Source organism: Ambystoma mexicanum, chromosome 12, assembly GCF_040938575.1.
Source record: "Ambystoma mexicanum isolate Mex_15411 chromosome 12, UKY_AmexF1_1, whole genome shotgun sequence".
NCBI classification, from domain to species: domain Eukaryota; kingdom Metazoa; phylum Chordata; class Amphibia; order Caudata; family Ambystomatidae; genus Ambystoma; species Ambystoma mexicanum.
In genome coordinates, this window is record NC_090936.1 from 870,748,914 (window position 1) to 870,768,559 (window position 19,646).

Here is a 19,646-nt window from a genome sequence, read left to right on the forward strand (position 1 = left end):
TCTTTGTCTGAATAGGGAAAAAGGGCCTTTGTGGTACGATGCTGCCACTGTCAACGTCTATTTGGACATCTCCACAGCGGTGCAGCAACAGCGTAAGTTGAAAAACTGCTGCAAGAGAGATTGATCCCGTACGCAGGGCATTTTCCCACCAGATTGCGACTACAACACCAAGGCAGAGTACTTTTCTTCACTATCCCTGAAGAAGCTGTGGCCTACATCGAGGCCAATATTCTGCCCTCTGCCCTGTGGAATGCAAATGCAGAAAGAAATGCAGGGGTTTTCCCCACGTGAAGAGTATGCTATGTGCCACCAGGAACGGTAACGTGACCCTAATGAACGCTCTTCAGGTTAAAATGTAACACTGATTGGTGGATTCCTTTGTTGTATACCATGTTTGTTCCATATATGTTGCGAGTATGGCAACCTAGGCGGACGGATTCATTTTGATTATTGTTCTTGTATCCGAAATAGTTGGGTGGGATAGTATCGGAGATAGACATGAGTTGCAGTAGTGTCCCCTGATGCTGGGTTAACAATGGTTTGAATATTGGGGATGGGGTTTGGGAGGTGATTGACATGACTCTGGTTGGGGGTGGGGGGAATGGCCAAGGGAGTTATTAGAGTATTAGAATGACCCATTTGTATGGCCTCAATGCCCTTTGCGGTTGGAATGTCCTCAATGACTGCAGTCCATGTGCAGGAGGATCTAAGAGTTTGAATTAAAGATGCTTGTGTGGATTTTTGCTGGGTTAGGATTTAGGTGGGCAGGCAAGGCTCCAGTAAGTAGCCCGGAGGTCAGGCACGTGGGTGGGTGGGTGGGTGCTGTTGGTGTTTTAGGCTAGGGTTCTAGTGCTGAAGATTCGATGTGTGCCCAGCAAAACCATATTTATTTTAGTTGGTTGTCGCTGTATACTAATGGCATAGGTGTTGAGGTACGTCTGGGGTTTCCATGTGAACGGCTATGTGTGCTGCTAGGCCGAAATAGCATAGCCATAGCTGCTTTCTAGGGTGCATGGATGAGTGGCCGTGCCTGAGGCCTGTCCACAGATGTGGTGTAAGGTATACGTAGCATCGCATTGGCTGTAGTTCGGCTGCTTTCTTCTTCTTGGTCCAGTGTGATTGGCTGGTGTTATTCGTGGATTCCCTGGAATGAAAATCTGAGCTGTGGGAGAGGGTCCAGGGGAGTGGTGGGCTTGGGTTTAGGGAGGGCGATAGCTTGATACAATGTGCCTCTGAAGGCTGCCGGCATCTGTGGGGTGTCTGTGCAGAGGGGTGTTGTGTTTGGAAAGGAAGAGTTTGTCAGTGTGCTGCTGATGCTGCCGGCATCTGTGTGGTATTGGCGGATAGGAGTGTTGTTGTTTTTGGGATCCACGTTTATGTGCGTCTATCGAGAGTGTAGAGTTGGGGAGGGTTTCAAAAAGAGGGAGGGAAAATCCAGGTTTTGAGGACCTTTCAGAATGCCAGGATTGCGAATGTGCAGGGATAGAGGGTTCCAGATGGTCAGCGCTTGGATGGAGAAAGAGGAACCGCCAAGTCTGGAGGAGTTGTACTGTGGGGCTACTAGTAGAGATGCAGTGCTAGATCTGAGAGTCCTTGAGGGGTGGTAGTGGGTGATTGTTTTGAAGGAACCCCAGCTCTGTGTTGTGGATGGCCCGGTGGGTGATGCACATGACTTTAAATGTATTGTGTTGGCCAATAAGGAGCCAATGGAGGACTCTCTGTGTAGGGCTGATGTATTCTCTGGGAGGTAGGTTAATGAGCAGGCGGGCTGCAGCATTTTGAATTCTTTGCAGTTTCCTTAGCTGAAACGATGGTGCGCCTAGATAAAGACAGTTTGCTTAGTCTAAGCGGGAGAGGATGGCAGAAAAAACTGTGAGGATAGGCGAGATAAGGCAAGATGTGCCTAAGGATGTCTAGGTGAAAGAAACTGGTTCTGGAAACTTGCGTTCACTTGTTGGGTGATAGATAAATCTGTGTCCAGTGTGGATCCAAGGTTTTTAACTGTGTGGGAGGTTGCAGGTGGGGGACCTAGGGATTGTGGGCAGGTAATAGGTTGGGGGAGGATCAATATTTTCCCACATACAAGGATTTGTTTTCTCGGGATTCAGGATGAGGTGGTTGGTCGTCATCCTGTAAATGTCCGAGAGGTATGATGAAAGATCTGGACGGTTGGGGCCTGGCGATGTTGGGCTTTTGAGGATCATCTTCATCATGTCTGCATAGTTGTTGCAGATATGATTGTGGGAGCGGATGAGTGCGGGCAGAGGGTTTAGGTAAATGTTGAAGAGCTAGCAGTGGAGAAAGGGATGCGCCTTGTGGGACTCCTTTTGTTATTGGTCGTGAGATGGATGTGAACGGGTAGAGGTGGAGGATTTGTTAACGATTAGAGATGAAAGAAGAGATCCAAGAGAGGGCTGTCTTTGATTCCTAGAGTGTAGGAGGATGGTGTGATTGATGGTATCGAAGGCTGCAGAGAGGTCAAGAAGTGTCATGGTGCATGCCCCCAGACATCAGGAGCAGACCAGCCTACCCCAGTTGCTGGCACCCATTTGGACCTTTAAGGCCCCTAAAGGTTGCCTTAGGACTTCCTGGAGTCAGTCCTGGCGCCGTTGGCGCCATGCTCATATTATTCCATCTTGTTGCAGGGAGCATGGAAACACATATAGCCCAGCCTGAAAGAACTGAGCCTTACAGTCTAGCTTCGGGTGTGGCTGAAAGGACTACTTTACCCAGGACTACTTGCGCAGGGTGTGGCTGGAGGGACTACTTTACCTGGGACTATTTGTGCAACGCTATATAAACCACACCCTAAGGACAGAACATGGTTTAGTGCAGAATAACGCTCACCGTGTCTGCTCAGCTCCAGTTACCTGGTCTTCAGCCGCACCTGCCTTGGGAACCACGAACCATCGGCACCTGTGGAGAAAGGAAGAGAGAACAAGAACAGTGGATGAGTCCTTACCTGAGAAGCAGTCCATCCGAAAGGCCTTTCCCTCTGCCGCTCTCAGGATCGCCGCATCTGCAGAAAGGAAACAAATGCCATAGAGAGCCAATACTCACCCGGAGGCTGTGCTCTTCCTGTATTCCATCGAAGGGGTTCACGCTATCGCCGCTCCGGAGCCACACCGCACCTGCAGAATAGGAATGAAAGAACAGCAGGTTAGTCGCGCAAAGGAAAAGAACAATTTTTTGTACATTTCGACACTGCGCTCTCGCGCTAATACTCACCTGCAGGAATTATGCTCAGCGTTGTGGGGAGACGGCAATCCTTCATCTGGCACCCTCCTAAACCGCATCTATAAAGGAATAAGAACAATATTAAGAACTTTTTCAACTAAGAACATTTAAGCAAACTATACCGAGAGTCTATTGGCATAGAGCCTTACCTAGAGAGTCACAATTATTCAGGACTCCGCTACAGCCCGCAGAATCAGTGACGCAACTAGATCCAGAAGAGAGGCTGGAACTTAACCGCGCCCCTGCATTCAGTTGCAGGACAGAGAATCCGCCATTAAAACACCTAAGGTGAGGCATAAGCAGAGCGGGCCACTAGGAGGTTACGGGAGGCAGGAGCCTTGCCCGCCCCTCACGGCTGGTTAATATCTCGTTTCAACATTCTAGGCAAACACTCCCCTGTGAAGAAGTAGTGATACAGAGAAGATTCGTGGAGGGGATAATCACTCAGCTTCGTGCGACGCACGTGCAGACATTCATCACTCAGCTTCGTGCGACGCCCCCGTGGAGACCAGGTGAGCGTGACGAGAAGGATCAGCACAGCACAGCCTTCTGCATCAGCTGTTCTTTTTATGTGAAAACATAAAAATAATATGAGGCCGGGAATCCCAAAAAGAAACACACCAACACAGGTTACAAAGAACATACAAGTGCTTTATTTAAAAGCTACAACAGTTACCAAAGTCAATTGACAAACGGATAGCTATTCGGCTCTCAGAGTAACGTAACGGACTTCAACGAAGGTTTGATGCATTAGTAAGAGAGACCGTACATTGGAATACTTGGGCTTTTTATATTCTTTATCCAGCCCTTGGCCAACCCCTTCGCGGGTTAACCATTTTAGGGATCGGGCCTATGGGTTCCTAGCCAGGTCAATCCTATAATATATGCATTTTGATTAGTTTCGCTGATATAGTTGTACATTTACACATAGGTCAGCAATAGGACAAGGTCTCAGTTCGCGACCCCGACAAGTGGCCTGCAGGCATATTAATTATTCATGTGTACGGAGGGCACAACAGCCAGAATCTTACTCAGAATGTCATTCGGCCTCCATTTTGATGTTCAGGGTGACTTCCATATTACAAGAGAACCTAAAATGGCGGCTTAATCCAAGATGGTGACTTACGTTACTTTCTCTAAGGTCAAGACCTTGCCGCAGAGTTTGTTCGCATATGATGTTTTAGGCAACTTGGCGTAGGCCAATACACATACAATTGCTGCGAAAGGAGGCATAATATTGTTTCAATTCCGACATTTAGGTCATCCCAGATGGATACTAGAGAGGATTCTGTACCTTGGAGCCGTCTGGAGCAAGATTGCGCAGGGTCCAAAAGGTTGTTGGCTTCAGTGAAAAGGCTTAGCTGCTTGTATGCTCTGCTGTCCATGAGTTTGGCTATGAAGCTTGTTTTTGAGATAGGCCTGTAGTTCTGGGGGAGGAGTGGGTCGAGTGTAGGTTTTTTGAGGAGGGGTTTGATGTAGGAGGTTTTTAGGGCTTCCAGGAATTTTCCCCCAGGTGTTGGGGAGTGGTTGAGGATTGAGCAGGCAAAACTGCCTGCACAGGTTGAGCCTAGGATGTTTTTGAGGAGAGTGGGCGGGCACGGGTCCTCAGGGGAGCCTGATGTGTGGCTTGGTGCTAGGAGCGAGAGGAACTCCTGGTGTGTGATTGGAGTGAAAGATGTGAATGTTGGTATTGAAGTGGTGTTTCGATGGGGGTTGGGCTCTGCGTGGATAGGGGGAGGGGTCATGTGTTCCAATTTGGAGGTGATGGCGGAGTATCTGTCGATAGCGACATTGTGGAAGTGTTCTGATAAGGTGTCACATAGGGATTGGGAGGTGGGCGGGGAGGAGTTTGAGCAGACCCGGGTGTTGAATATGGACATTATTCTATGCAGTTCCTTGCTTGAGTTCTGATTTATAGTCTGTGTGCTCTGGTTATTCTTGCTAGGGCAGTTTTGTTCTGGGCCGTAGGGTTGGTTCTCCAGGTCTGTTCCAGTCGGTGCTTGACGATTTATTATGATTTTAGGTTGGTGGTATACCACCTGGGTGTGGGTCCTTATCTGAGAGGACCGTTTTGTAGGGGTGAGGGGTGTAAGGGCATTTGAGAGCCTGATGCCGTAGAGTTTTATGGGGGGTGGCCCTTCATGGAGGGTTAGTGTTGGGAGTGGAGGGAGTTGGATAGATCTGGGGTGATGTCTTTATTCCATAGAGAATTTGGCAGTGCGGATATTTTTGCAGTGGTGAAGATTGCATCGGGGGTGTGACCACCAGTGTGGGTGGGTGAGGAGATGCGTGGCATCAGGTTGAATACTTCTAGGATGTCTGTGAGATATCTGGTCATGGGGTTTGAGAGTCAGTCAAACCAGCTGTTGAAATCTCCTAGGATGGGTAAGTGTGGATGGAGTCTGAGGATGGTTGTCAGAACATCACAGAGCGTGTCTGCAAAGTTTTTGTTGTTGCCGGGGGGGTCTGTAGATAAGTAGAAAGCTGTGCGAGGTGGAGGGTGAGATTTGGAGTTGTACAAGAAGGGATTCGTAGTCTGTGTTGTTGGCTGAGGTGTTCTCAATTATTAGTGCAAATTGGCGTTTGTGTAGTATTGCAAGTCTGCCACCCCTTTGTGATCTGTTCCGAGTAATAAGGTTATACCCGGGTGGGAAAGCCTTGTGCGCAGTGGGCTCTTAATCGGCGGCAAACCAGGTTTCTGTGATGTAGGACGTTGATTTTCCTCTGAGATGAGGTCAAAGATGTGGACTTTGTTTTTGGAGACTTACCTTGTGTTGATCAGTGCGCAGGACAGTAGGTGTGGTATGTTTGCAGGTGTTGGATGGGTCTGGCTGCGAGTGGTAGGAAGGGGGGAGTTTAGGGGGTGGGTGCGGGTTGTCTGGCAGCAGGGGGGTTGAGGAGAGTGGGTTGAGGGGGTAGGGGCAAAGAGGTGGGTGGTGGAGGGTGTGGGGAGGAGGCGTGCGGAATAGGAGTTGGACCGGGGGGGGTAGGGGGAGAGACAATGGGCGAAGAGGGGAATAGGGCTAGGACAGGATTAGGTGCCGACGGGGTGGTTTGAGCCCTATAGTGAGGGGGCAGGGTATGGGATCTGGGTTGGAGAACGGGAGAAGCTAGGACGAGACTGGTGTGATCTTGGTCTGGGCCATTCCTTGGCTTTTGGGCGGCCCAGACGGTGTGGGTGTGGGTGAGAGTGGAAGGGGGGCTGTGGAGGTTGGGGTTTTGGCCAGGGCTGCTCTTGCTGTGCTAAGAATAAATAATAAATTAAGCATGAATAAAATCCTCAGTGAATCCAAGGAAGATGACTCGTGTGATAAACTAATTGCTCATTTTACAACACTGGCAAAAACATCTACTAGATCTAAAATCTCCACTAAAAAACAAAGTAGTTGGACCTCAGAGCCAGAAATGGTTCAATGCAACTCTTAAGGAACTTAAAAAACAAAAAGGAAAAATTAGGACAGCTGGCTTAAACATCCATCTTTGGATAGTAAGGGCCAAGTGGACAGAAAGTGTAAAACTATATAAAGAAGGCTTCAGTACTGCAAAAAAGAATTTCTATAATGAGCAAATCAAAACTGCTGAATACTCTACTAGTAAACTTTTTTGAAATTCTTAAAACCACAGAAAAACCTAAGGTACTAATCCTGCTTTCTCTCCCACCAAAGAGGATTGTGATAAGGTTCAAAGTGCCTTCACAGAGAAAATTCGGAAGGCCGGGACATCTTAAGAGAAGCCCAAAAACGTACTTCCAATCAGACTGAGCCAGACTTGAAAGCGGTACCTGGGCAAGAACCTTTTGAATTCCACCAAATCACCACTGATGAAATGACACACATATAAAAAATCAATGAAACCCACAGCATGCACTGAAAATATAATTCCATCCAAGCTCATTTTAGAGAATGTTGCCATCTTTACACCTTTTCTCACCAAAATGGTGAATGCCTCCTTTCGGGATGGCTATATACATACAGAAATCAAAACGGTTATAATCACTCCTCTACCAAAAAAACCTGAATTAGATCAAAGGGACCCAAGCAACTTAAGACCCATCACAAACTGTAATTTCCTATTGAAGGTATTGGATCGGGTCGCCACGAAGCAACTTCAGTCTTACATAGAAGCCATTAAGATACTCCAGAACCAACAATTGGGCTTTCGTGCTGCACACAGCACAGAAACGGCTATGATCGACCTCCAGTCTCACATGCGTAGCATGGTTGAAGATGGGGAAAGCAGGTCTACTTATCCTACTTGATCTCAGCACAGCCTTTGACTTGCTGGACCATAAACAACTAAATCATTAGGGAAGGGAGCAAATTGCTCCCCAGAAGCTATAGATTGGCTAACATCTTTCCTCTCTAACAGATAATCAAAGGTACAGTGGGGGGGGGGGGCAATTTCTCCTTTGAAGGGATAATAAGCTGCGGTGTACCTCGGGGAGCAAGCATGTCCACGCTCTTTTTCAATTTATTTATTAGATTCCTTTGTTTGATTCTCGAAAAAAATCGGCATATTTTTCACAAACTACGCCGATGATACGCAGTTGATCATCAAGCTAAGCGGAGACCATGCGCAAGACAGTGCTAAGGTTATGGATCTATATAAAATGATCGAAACATGGATGACCAACAATTGGTCGTTTCTAAACGCCAAAAAAAACGGATTTGATGACCTTTGGCACCAACCAAGCCAGAACTAAATTAAGTCAACAATATGAGCTCTTGCAGATAAACAACGACCAAATAAAAAATGTCAACGCTCTAGGGATTTACTCAGAGGCATGGAGCCTGTTACGCATTTAAACAAAACTGCTCTTATTACCTAAGACTACTACATAAAATCTGTCCATACCTGAGTGAAGTGAACAGTACTACAGTTGCCAGAGCAACCATTTTGTCCAGACTACACTATAGAAATCCCCTACTATTGGGTGCTAACAAGGGCCATAGTGCTAAGTGTCAGAAAATCCAAAATCACACCGTGAGAATCATAAAAGGAAATCTGACCATATCAGCGATGACAGAAGAAATCTCCATTGGTTAACAATAGAGGACAGAATTAAATTTAAAGCTCTGACTCTCTGACCGCTGTATTCATGACACAGCCACTGCCTAACTTTAAAGCCAAGTTGACCATGTATGTACTAAGGTTGCCTCTTGGATGCCAAGCTCAAGGCCAGCTAGAAACCATCAAGTATAAGAAAACCAATGGCATGGGTTCCGCATTCCATACGATAGCGGCCACCATATGGAACGACCTCCCATTGACCATCAGACTCGAGACTTCCTATAGCTCCTTTTGAAAGAGTCAAAACATTTCTGTTCCGATAAATGACCCTCAACTAATTTTGGCCAACCCCCTGACTGAATCTTGTGTGTTAAATGTTGTCCTGTAGTCTGTGCGTCCCATTCCCTGTGTTCATGTTGTGCCCCGATGCCTGCAGGCTCCGGCGCAATACAAATAAATAAAATAGCAGAAGAGAAGCATGCATTGGGGTGCTATGTTGCCTGTGAGTGTAGCGAGGAGAGGGTTTAGGTGAGTAGTTGGCTGGGTGGTGGGGTCCAAAGATTGGTTTACCTGGGTCGCTGGCTGGTCCGGATAATTCAGGGGTCCATGTTTTCTGCTACCGCTCTCCATCTTGCCGCTCTTGATTGGGCGCAGCAATATCTACTTGGAGGGTGTAGCGGGTGGGAGGTGGAAGGCTGGGATGATGGACTGTGTTCGGGATGGTTGAGTTAGGGGTGTGGTGAGTCTCGTCAGTCCTACTGGTGCGCCAGCATGCTACTCTGATTTGGCCAGTGTGGGGCATTGTTGTCTAGGCTGTGGGAGTGGTGAATCAGATTGTGTGACTAATTAGGTGGCACGTCCAGCTGGGCATGTCCAACTTGGTTTGTACTTACCTGGCCTTGTGGAACTGGCCAGGGTATTCAGCGTGGTTTTCGGTACCTGGAAAGAGGGGGGGTGAAAAGCACCCTGATTGTAGTTACCTGGCTAGTGGGAAAAAGGCCTAGGTTTCAGAATATATAAATCAATGAAAAAAACACACCTAGATTTCCTGGATAGTGGGGAAAAAGGCCTAGGTTTCATAATATATCAAGGAAAACGCATCTAGATTTGAGTATCCTGGGTGGTGGGAGAGAAGGCCTAGGTTTCAAAATATATAAATCAATGAAAAAAACACACCTAGATTTCCTGGATAGTGGGGAAAAAGGCCTAGGTTTCATAATATATCAAGGAAAACGCATCTAGATTTGCGTATCCTGGCTGGTGGGAGAGAAGGCCTAGGTTTCAGAATATATCAATCAATAACGGAAGACACATCTGGATTTGCCTTTCTGAAGGATGATTATCTTGCAACTATGGGTGGATTTGAGCGGTGTGCTTATCTGTAGAGGGTGGAAAAGTTGTGTTCCTGGTGAGGAATAAATGTTGTGAACAGGTGTGAGTGGTGGGATAGTTTAATGACGATCAGGGATGGTTGTCCCCTCGGTTTGTACCTTGCCTACCTTTTCAATTGCTGCTGGTTGACAGCTGCCTGCTTCCCTTGCTGACAGTCTATGGCTGCTTCTCCTGGAGCTGTCCTTTGCCTTGAGTGCTGCAATGGGCAGAGGGTGCCCTTGGACAATGGGTGTAAGGCTCTGGGCTGATCAGGAGCATGGGTGGGATTATGCCTCGGCAAGCACAGAAACAGGTAGGGTGGGGTGGGGAGGTGGAGACCAGGGTGCAAGTGGACAGCACAAATATTAAGATGAGCCACACAACGCCCAAAAGGGGCACTCGGTTTTCAGGGTATCACTCACCTGTGCCTTGGAGCTAAGGTCTAGTTTTGCCTAGTCTTGAGACACCTGGATAGTTGTAGAGGGTGTCTAAAATGGAGTTGGAGGTTTAGTAGTGAAAGTAGGAGCGTCTAGATATGTACAGATTGGATATAGTGCCATTAGAGGAATGCTATGGTTGGGTTGGTCAGTTTAGTGAGGGGCAGCAATTGTTTCACTCTGCTACATGACCACACCTAGTCTGACAGTGGCTGCAGGCTCCCAGGCTAACACGGGCCAACATGGTCTGGAGCTGTCCTTTGCCCTGGGGTCCTTCAGCACAGGGGGCTGCAATGGACAGGGGGCTGCCCTGAAGGGTTTTGTGATAAGGAGCTAAGAACCAATCACAGGAGAGGGGGCAGGCGGAGCAGCTTGAGCACAGAGGAAAACCAGGAAGAAAGATCTTGTGCATACAGATGACCTGGATGCCTAACGGATGGCAAGAGCTGAGCACAGCATGTGCAAAGGCAATTAAAAGTAAAATCAAGGCAAAGCAGGAAGTCGCTTGCAGGGAAAACACTGCGCAACGCACCTCGGCCACACAGGTGGATAGTGCGATCCGAAGGTGCAGGAAGAAGTGGAAGGGGAGAGCACACATGCAGCGCTGGTGGAATTACAATGTTTTTAAAAGCCCCACTAACGAAATTGGAGCTAAAAGGGTCGCTCTCACTCACCTCAGGCACACAGTTACAGAAATGGAAACTGGCTGCAGCGAGGTGCCTGGGGGCCCTTGTTCTTTTTTTCTGTTGCCGGATTACCAGCCAATCTGGTCTTGTTGGGCGTGGGGGAGGCGGGTGCTAAGGAGATGAAGGAGGCGGCGGAAGGGGAGAGCGCGCACACGGCACTGTTGGAATTACAATGTTTTTAAAAGCCCTACTAAAAAAATTGGTGCTAAAAGTGTCGTTCTCACTTTAGGCACACGGCTACAGACCAATTTTTTCGACAGTCCAGGGAGGTGCTCACCCTAATACATAAACGTCTTTAAGTTTAAGCTGATTGACTCCTATATTGATTTGGAGGGTCGATACGTTATTCTACACTGCAAGCTACTCAGCAAAGAAATACTGCTAGCTAATACATACAGACCGAACCTGGATGAGCCAGACGTTTGCACAACTGTTACGACCTGTTTGCGGCCTACCCCTTGGGGCCAGTGTTGCAGGGATATGGATACTATACTAAATCTCTGATTAGACAGGACGTGCAGGGCGCTCAGGCTGCTCTCGAAACAGAACACTGCATCTTGAGCCAGATGGACAGGCTTGACTTCCGTGACGTGTGGCGGACACTGCACCCAGCGCTACCGGGATTCTCCTTCTACTCCATGGCACATAAGTAATCTAGGATAGTTGTCTTCCTGACCTTGCAATGCCCAGTGGGACAGGTTTCTGAGGCTGGGGACTGGTCTCTGAGGCTGATAATCTTCCCCACATGTATTCAAATCACTCTCCTATAGTACTGTCCGTGGACTGGAGGGTGAGAGCCCAAGATCGTATGGCGTGGCGGTTCAAGTCAGCAGTCCTACAGGATTTGGTGTTTCGGGTTGGCATAGAGGAAGACACACAGACATTCTTTCGCATCATTGATAACAGCGCTGTCTCACAGGACATACTATGCCAAACATTTGAAGTATTTATTAGGGGTATATGGTCAATGCCAAGGAGTTTGGGGTGCTTAAAGCCATCGCCCATAGCTAAGGCAAGCGTAAGGAACGAGAAGATGAATATGCGGCTGCGCCTCGTCCAACCCTTCTCCCAGACATAAAGATTCACCTAGACTTCTTCACTGGGCATGCGCACAGAGAAGTTAAATACTTATATACGTATGGGGAGGGAGAGCACATGGGTAGGATGCTATCTAAGTTGGTACATTTGGAAAGCGGTATGACTCATTTAGTTGGGGTCAAAGATATACATCGGAATATGAACTACTCGGATCAGGATATCAACGGGGTGTTTGCAGACTTTTATAGAGATCTCTACCAAGCATCTGCTGCTAGCGGAGTCAACTTTTTGCATACACTCCTAGTCTCGATTCCAATGTCTATTCTTTCTGAAAGTGCCAGAGCGCACATTAATACCCCTTTCACAGCAGAGGAAATACTCAAGGTGTTTGTGGAACTGCCACACAAGAAGGCCCCCATGCCCGGATGGGCTTATGGCTGATTTTTACTTGCTGTACACGACCATCCTTGCCTCTTACCTCCTTTGAAGGTGTGGGAGGAAGCTGTACAGAACGGCCAGCTCCCGGAGACGCTGTGGGAGGCTACTATCATAGTACTTCTGAAACCAGGGAAGCCTAGTGAGTACTGTTGCTCATATAGGATGCTGTTACTAATGAATGTCGACACTAAAATATATGCCAAAACTATAGGAAATAGATTGCTGCCACTGATGCCCTCACTGGTCCATGAATAGCAAGCAGGTTTTATGCCCGGCAGATCCACGTCCCTGAACATTAGACGGCTATTCAACGTTACAAGTCCCACCCGAGGCTCAGGCAGTGGCAATGGCGCTGGATGCACACAAAGCATTTGACATGGTGTCCTGTGAATAGTTATTTGCTGTTTTGCAGAAATGGGGCTTTGTATAATCCAGTACATTAAAAACTCCTCTACATGAACCCCACTTCCACTGTGTCTCTCAATGGGACATACTTTGCACCATTGGCTTTTGACAGGGCTGCCCGCTCTCGTCTCTTACTCGCTGTGGCGATCAAGCTCATGATGGAGTTGATTAGAGATGGGCCTGGACAATGGGGTAATAGATCAGTCCTGCTGGAGATTATTTCACTATATGCGGACGATGTGCTGCTGTACGTAAGGAATCTCCAAGACAATTTGGACCCAATAATGACAGACATTGCAGAGATTGGCCGTTTCTCAGGGTTTACAGTAAACTATGATAAGTTGGAGATCTTCACCCTTACTCACGAACCATTCACTGGGGGCTTGGGTAGGGGCGTTTCCGTTGCAGTGTGCGCCAGGCAAGATTAAATATCTGGGGGTCCTGGTCATAGGCAAAGATACTCTAATGACGGACAATTTTAGGGCACATACCAGGTATGTTGGTGCTAAAATTAAACCACTGGAATCCTATACCGATATCACTGGTGGGAAGCTTAGCACTGGTCCAGATGATACTATTGCCCAAACTGTTTTATCTCTTCGCCAATGTACCACTAAAGCCAGGAAAACAAGTACTTTTGTAATCTCCATGCTAGCATGTCCCGGTTCCTGTGGCATTCAGGGGCTGTGCGGAAGAAATGGGAGAATATGGCTGTGCCCTATCACAAGGTGTGGGGGGGGGGGGTCACCAATCCACACAGGGAGGAGTATTGGCTGGCGGCTCAGGTGCAGTATGCGACTTACTGGTATGGTGTAGCTGGGCTCCCACCACAAGTCCATCTAGAGAAAGTGGCGGTAGTGCATGCAGATCTGAAAACATTGATCCTGGCTCCGACTACATGAATGAGTGCCCCTTCCATCCTTTGTAGACCACACTAGCATGGCTGGGCCATTTTTTAAAGAATGGTGGCGACAAGTCTGTACTATAGTTGACTACCACTTGGGGGGGTGGGGTGTTCCCTGGTCTCTCCCCCACCTGGGATGTCTCGCTAATGACTCCCTGCAATAGACTGGGGTACTGCTCAATAGGGGACTCATATCCGAATGGGAAGTTTCTGACTATGCAAACATGGTTGGAGGAACTCTAGACAACCATGGAAATACTCCAGTTTTATAGATTAAGAGCAGCAGTGCAACAGCAATGGGAACACTACCCACTAGAACCCTCTGAGAAGGATCTGTTGGCCAACTCTTACGGCTGCCGAAGAATAGTGGCCTTGTTATATGCCAGTATATTAGATAAAACGTCTCTGAAAAATAAGGCTTGCAATAAATGGGCAGCCAAACTGAGGTTGGACATATAGGATGGGATGTGGAAGAACATGTGTTTATTTACTAAATCAGTTTCTATGAATGAGGTTCAAATTGATACAGTATAGGATCATACATATGTTACACTACACACCACGAGTACTGCAGAGAATGTACACGATTAATGGAAGCAGCTGCCGAGATGTGGCCAAGATAGTGCTGGTTCTATGCACATGCTATGGAACTGTCCTGGGCTAGTGCGCTTTTGGGAACGGGTATATGCCACACCGTCTGAGATGTTGAACCGACATTTGGAAGAGTCACCTATGAGGGCATTGTTTAGTGTGTGGGTGGGGATACCGGAGAAGTGACTGGGGGCCCTTCTGAATGTGGGGTGTCTGCTAGCTCTCTTTGTAGCTCTCCTTTTCTCCCTTACTCTGAACCCCCTCCCCCACCTCCCTTACTCTCAACCCTATCCTGGTCTCCCTTCAGAATTACCTTCAATCACTCCCTCCAAATACTCCAATTCCCAACCACCTGCACACCAGCCTCAGTCGCTTGGTCTTCCTCCAGCTCGGCCGACCTCACCCAAACACCTCACTGTCAACTGACTCTGCTGGTGTTTTATAGCCCTCCCCTTACTCGTTAGGAAGCTTCCCTCTGTGCCCATTGATTATCCAAGTCTGCTAGTTCCCTAGTCCTAGCTGTCTGATCTATCTCCTTGGGGTCTGGACTTTCCATGGCACACTTCCTAAGGACCTTTTAGCTCTGTCACTTTACCAGCCTTCATCTTTGCCATGCAGTCACTGTGGTTGTTTAAGTGTGCCTCCCCTTCACTGGGCAAGTCGATGGTCCAACAGGGTTTATGGAGTGTTCTCACATCTCCTATTCTTTGGCAGTCTCTTGCTACTTCCTGCACTGCTGAAGCTGCCCCATTGTTCCACTGTAAACAGGCTGCAGTTGTGGGGCGGGAGGGGGCATTTGGTCTCTAATTTGGCTTCTCAAATGGGAGCGCCTAGTCCATTTCTTTTTGAGCAAACAGTTTGTTCTCACATTTCAGGCCATGTCTTGTCTGTTGGGTCCCGGTGCCTTGTGGTCCATTTTCTGAAGTGCTGCTCCCCAAGAACTAGTATCCAACTCTGGTTTCTAAGGCTGTCTGGTGCATTCTGGTTGCTGTAGTCTTTCATGTACCTCCTGAAAGAGACCCGGCCACTTCAGAGTGTGAAAGCCACCTGGTCAGAAAGCACATACAAGTAAATGCACATACATGAATCCAAGCATGTCTGGAACATTGGTCACCCACAAAGGGTAGGCGGTCTACCAGACAACCCTAGGCCTACTTCGGGTGGAGAGGAGACCTTGCCCTACCTTTACAGAGTGATACCAATGAGCCTGTTGTGTTGTACATTTCAAATTCATTTCTCCAGACCTATATACAGAGCATTTAACTCCCACCTGCTAATACCCTTCACATCAATTAATATTATGGTTGTGCGCTATAACTACTTCATATTTATTGGTCAATGTCTAGTCTTTGTATCTATTGACTGTTCTGTTTTATTTTGTTGTTGATATGCTAATTTGTTAAAAGAAAGAAGCAGAAGGTGTGGCAATAACGTCACATGTAAACTTTAAACTTTGGAAAGACAAATGTGCATAATGAATATCTTTTGGCCCAACCCTATGTTCCATTCCACTTTCATAATTCCCTGTTCGTCGATTCCCTTTCATCACTATAGTATTTCATTTGAAGCAACTATAGTTTTCATACTTGAACTGTGCTTACGTGTATTAACTAGTTTTTGTTTCTTTAATCTTGGCCACGTATTGCAAAAGCCCGTCTTCCAGGTCTTCGTGGTGTGTGAAGGCTCTCCGCAACATGCAGTGTTTCTCCCAAGTATTCATCCAGACCTACAGGATATGTTGAAATTGGGACACAGTACTGGATGAGGTGCAGGTAGCAACATCTAAAGAAATCCAAGTACAGGTAAGGCAGTCGTGGAAACTGAATAATGCAGCCATCAGGTTTGACAATGGTATCCTCTGTAGTACACCATGTAATGTTCTGGATTCCATGCGTGACCTGAGAAGCATTTTTGCCTTTTACTCTTATGCCAGATCCCTCCACTCCTAACCTGTTAAAATAAATGGTGCCTGTTTTTGTATATCGGAACAGTGTCAACTTGGCTCAATGATTATTCAAGCTGATCTTGGGTTCTCGTGTGCAAATTTGATCAGTCATTTGCTTGTCCTCCCTGTGTACCCGATTTATCTTTCCTTTAACTTATGCAGTTTTTAACTTACTCTAGGTTAGAGGTCTAAGGGAACTGTGCAGTACAAATAACTTTTTCCTTTTTGTTTTTCTGCTGTTGGCTAGTTTTTCTGCCATTTGATGTCCTCTCTTCTCCCCCATTGTTTTTTAATTTGCAACCAGTTAATACGAAGCAGTTCTGTGAGTGGGTCTTTTGCTGTTGTTTCCCATTGCCAGATCATCATGGGACCTGCAGTAGCATTTTAAGAACTCTACACAAACTTGCAGCTGCTTTTATTTTTCACTGATACCATGGGCCCCCCTTTGTCAATGCATAAATCTCATGCCTTGCCTCGCATACGCTTACCTGCAATAGGACAAAGTATATATTAAGTAATACCTGTACTTGGTAACCTTTTTCTCCAGATAGCATTCTGTTATTTTGGCCATCAGTTTGAGCCAGTGGCACTCCCTTAAGTTTCTTTCCACATACTTCAATCTCACTACAGGGTTTTCTCAATTTCCCTTCTGAAAATCAGTCTAAGTTTTTCCTGGCCTGTCATTTAAAAGAAATTAAGTACATGCATACTGATAAACATGCTATTTTGGTCACAAAGGGGCGTACAGAAGGTAATATAGCAGATAAATGGGAGGCAGGATGCCCAGGTTTGAGAAGGGGGTATATTGGGATTAAAATGTGGACAAATTTAGGACGAGTAAGTGTCATTGGGTAGACAGTCTAACAAGCTACGCATGAGCTGTGACCTCAAACTTATAAGTGCTAGTGTGGTGGGGAAAAGAGGGAAGAGTCTGGTTAGCGGCGAGGAAAGGTGTATGTAGTGAGGCTGGAAGAAGTGAGTCCAGAGGATTGCACAGAAGCGAGGAGGTGGGCTTTAAATTTGCTTTTGAATAAATCTTTGTGGACCGTGTTTCAAATTGCAGAGGGGAGGGAGTTCCAAGTAAGCAGAGCAAGAAGAGTGAAAGAGCGTAAGCAAGAGGAAGCAAAGGGTGGGTGCGATGCCACAAGGGTGGTGGAGGAGGCAGAGCAAAGGCTGAAACACGGTTTGTAGGAGTTCATAGAAGAGGATAGATCTGGCGATGCCTTTCCATGGATGGATTTATGCACTAGTAGGAGAAATTTGAATTTGTCCCTGTTTTGCATAGCCAGCCAGCCTGCTGGTGATGGCAGGAAGTAGGGTTGAAGCGAGGGAGTTCAGAGTCCTGGTAGCAAAGTTAATCTTGTCAAGGGGGATAGAATGCATAGTTTGGAAGACCAAAGAGGATACTGGTGCAGTACTCCAGCTTAGAGAAGACGAGTGGTACAAGAGTGGTTAGGAGAGGTTTGGCATTTTTGAAGGGAAGGAAGTGCCTGATATTCCTGATATTTAGGAGGTTGAGGTGAGCCGCTGTTGCAGTTTTAGAGATGAAGGTAGAGAATGTGTGTAAATGGTCCTAGATGACACCAAGGGTTGTAGCTGAAGAGGAGTAGGGTTGAGTGCCAAGTGGGAACTGGATAGGCAGGGGAGAAGAAGAGTGATTATTAGCAGGAAAGAAAAGCACCTCTATTTTGGCAGAGTTCAACATGAGTGTGAGCCATTGTAATGAATCTGATGGTTTCATCACTCCTTTCCTGGCAGTGACCTCTCCCCATGTGGCCAGTGGACGGCAGCAGCTCCGTGACCCTGGGGGCGGCTATATGAGGGAGGATCAAATGGGGGTAGACAATCGCCAGGAGAATAGCAGGGCACTCTCCATGCACAGTGTTTTAATGGCATGTTGTTGAACCCCCCCCCAACTAAGAAGGGTACTGAAAACCATCTGACAAGATTTGTGTGTGAGCTATCAAGATTTGAAATGCCCTCCAAAAGTCATGAAAATATCTTTTCAGATGCTACCTATAAGTTATCGAGAGATAACTTGCCATCAAAGACTTCTGAGAACACTTAAACAGATTCTACATACAGAACCTCAAGAATGGACTTCCATTCCTATAACTGCAGGAATACTGGGAAGAGGAAGATGAGCCGAGTAATGCAGGGCGGAAAATACCAAGAGTACAGGCTGCGCTCTAGTTGTTGTGAGCACATACCTGTAGCTGGGAGATTTAAATACCTGCTACAGCTGACTGGGGCACGCTGCTGGAGGGAGAAAGCTGCTTCTCACTGGACAGACCGAGAGACTGTGTGGCTGCAGTGGTTGTCGTGGACCCATCCGGCTCGAGAAGACAGAAGTGAAAAGCTGCCTGCAAGAGGAGACACGCTGCAAAAGCGCCAGAAGCCAATACAAGGCTCCTGGGAGTTTGCAGATGCGGATCAGCAGCGTTTCCTTTGCCGAACGGAAAGCAGAAGAGCCCAGCCGGAACTGCGAGAAGCGTGTTGCCGAGCAAGGAAGGTGGCGGGACGAAAAGAGAAGACGAACGACTGTCACCGGCTAACCGTGGGAAAAATAAAGAATGCCCGCGAGTCCCCGAAAGGGAAGGGGAGACACCAGGGTGTATGGGCAATGTATAGGATACAAATTAAATACTTGAAAGAGAAGGAAATACTGAACCTTTTGTTGAAAGCGAACAAGAAGTAAGAGAATTTAAGTTTTGTGCAATACACATTGAAGAAAAGCTCTGGCAGGATAGTGTACCAGGAAGGTACTGTGTTAGATAAAGAAAACTCAAGAAAGTATTACGTTTAAAAGTTTGTGCAGAGCACATGTGAGAATCCCTAGAAGGAGAATACACCAGGCAAAGTAAAGCTGCAAAGTATGTGCATCCAAAGAAAGCCCTGGCAGGATAGTATAACTGGCAATTGCAAGTGTGTATACATGTGACAGTTCTGGTAGGGAAACACACCGGGCAAGGACAAACGGAACACTGTATTTGTTGATCGGACATTTGAGAAGGTGGAGATCAAGTGGGCCAGAGGGGCTAGGTCGATGTAGAAGAGCCATGGCGATAGGATAGAGCCATGAGGAATGCTACAGGTAGAGAGTGAGGTGGAGGAGAAGAAAGGACCCACTTGCACTGGGAGGGTCGTTCTGAAAGGAAGGTGGTCAACCATGCCTGTGCCCTGTCCGTGATGCCTAGGGTATCATGGAGATGATTTATGAGGATGGAGTGGTTGACTGTTTCCAAGGCAGAGAAAGATCAAGGACGATCGGAACAGAGGGAGAGTTAGAGTCCAGGTTCGAGAGCAGGCCTTCACGGGTGGTCAGTAGAGCAGTTTCCGTGCCTCTGGATGCTCTGAAACCATCCTGATGGTCATGGAGGCAGCCAGCAGTTTACATGTGGAAGGTCAGTTGGGGGATGACCCGCTTCTCAATGAGTTTACCCAAAAAATGGGTGATAAAGAGAGGGTGATAGTTAGCCAGGCAAGAAGGGTCAGAAGATGACTTTTTGTAGGAGAGGGTGCACAGAGTGCTTGAGGGGTTGTGGGAAGGAGCCAATGGCAAAGGAATGGTTTCAGAGGTCACC

The 19,646-nt window shown here is 47.3% G+C and overlaps 1 protein-coding gene across 6 annotated transcripts in view; it reads left to right on the forward strand.

The window, feature by feature from the left end:
• Nucleotides 1-19,646, forward strand: part of FRS2 (fibroblast growth factor receptor substrate 2) — a 620,941-nt gene that overhangs the window by 185,603 nt on the left and 415,692 nt on the right. For all 6 annotated transcript variants that reach the window (XM_069629345.1, XM_069629344.1, XM_069629343.1 and 3 more), the window contains one exon: nucleotides 15,769-15,919. The gene's annotated coding sequence lies outside the window, so the exon portion shown is untranslated. The remainder of the gene's footprint in view (nucleotides 1-15,768; nucleotides 15,920-19,646) is intronic.